Source organism: Camelus dromedarius, chromosome 15, assembly GCF_036321535.1.
Source record: "Camelus dromedarius isolate mCamDro1 chromosome 15, mCamDro1.pat, whole genome shotgun sequence".
Classification (NCBI taxonomy): domain Eukaryota; kingdom Metazoa; phylum Chordata; class Mammalia; order Artiodactyla; family Camelidae; genus Camelus; species Camelus dromedarius.
In genome coordinates this window covers 40,578,909-40,580,329 of record NC_087450.1, presented here as the reverse complement: position 1 = coordinate 40,580,329, position 1,421 = coordinate 40,578,909, and the positions used below count along the sequence as shown (strand labels likewise).

At 38.1% G+C, this 1,421-nt stretch overlaps 1 non-coding gene across 1 annotated transcript; it reads left to right on the top strand.

The window, feature by feature from the left end:
• Positions 1–722: 722 nt before the first annotated feature.
• Positions 723–886, top strand: LOC116157593 (U1 spliceosomal RNA). Its single transcript, XR_004141719.1, has one exon. It is a non-coding gene; the product is annotated as a U1 spliceosomal RNA (small nuclear RNA).
• The last annotated feature ends 535 nt before the right edge of the window (positions 887–1,421 follow it).

Below are 1,421 nucleotides of genomic sequence, written 5' to 3'. Positions count from 1 at the left end.
ATAGTTCATATCTGACTTCAGAGAGCACATCTCCCTGGCACCCAACACCCACCGCCAGATGGCCAGATTGTACCAGCTCCATCCTGAAGCGCCTCTGCTTCTACATCCATCTGTCTTTGCTTTGCTCCTTCTTTCTGCTTTATGATCTCATTTCTTAAATCTAACCCCTGATTTTGATGTTTGGACTCAGCTCTCCTTGCTCTTTTTGTTCTCAGACTTGACACTTTGTCATTAGATCAAGTTTTAAAAATGGTCCCTTCATCATAGAAACAGAAAGTAGCATGGCAGTTACCAGGGGCTTTAGGAGGGTGGGAAGAAGGAGTTGTTGTCTTAAGGGTACAGAGTTTCAATTTTGCAAATACAAAAGTTCCGGAGATCTGTTTCACAACAATGTGAATATACTTAACACTTCCAAACTGTGCACTTAAAAATTGTTAAGATTGTAAATTTTATGTTAGGTGTTTTTCACCAGGAAAAAAAAAATGCCAAAAAAAAAAATTTAGCACCCAGAAAAAGACAAATGGTCCCTCCATCCAGATTTTTTCTAAGAAACACAAATTAAATTTGCTACCAATAGGCACTAATTAGAAAATGCTGTAAAAGAAGTTTACACTCTAAGGTATTCCTTGGTGTTGGCTACAGCTATAATCAGAATTCACTCAATACTTGCATAACTTGTTCCCTTGAGTCACTCTCTTGTATGAGTTAAGAATGTATGTTTTATACTTACCTGGCAGGGGAAATATCATGATCATGAAGGTGGTTTTCCCAGGGTAAGGCTCATCCATTGTACTCTGGATGTGCTGACTCCTGCGATTTCCCCAAATGTGGGAAACTTGTCTGCGTAATTTGTGGTAGTAGGGGATTGTGTTCGCGCTTTCCCCTAAGGAAAAGAAAAAAAAAAAAGAACGTATGTTTTGATCCCTGGATCAATGGTTCTCAAACTTCAGTGTGCAATAACAATCACAGGCTTATTATATATGCATATTCCAAGGCTAACCCTAGATCTACTGAATTAGAAATCCTCTGAGTCTGAGGCCCAGAAATCTGCATGTTAAATAAACCCTGCATCATGCTGATACAGGCTGTCATTGTACCACAATTTGAGAAATTCTGCTTTAGAAGGTATGCTGCTTCTCAGGCAAGGACCAAGTGTTTAATTTTATTTTTCCTTCTAGAGGCTCAATCTCAAAGCTTTGTACTTAGTAGGGACTTACATGTGGTTGAAAAAAATAGAGTTAAAAAAAGTATTTGGCTGGACTTGTCCTAATAAAATACAATCTGTAGCATGTGGTTTCTTTCAGAATTAATTGTGCATTAATATGTATTTGAGCAAGCCATATAATAAGGAGCTATAATGTGAGGCTAGCTCCAAAAATATGGCTTTAGTGTTTAGTGTTTTGAAACCCAGACTCTCAGAG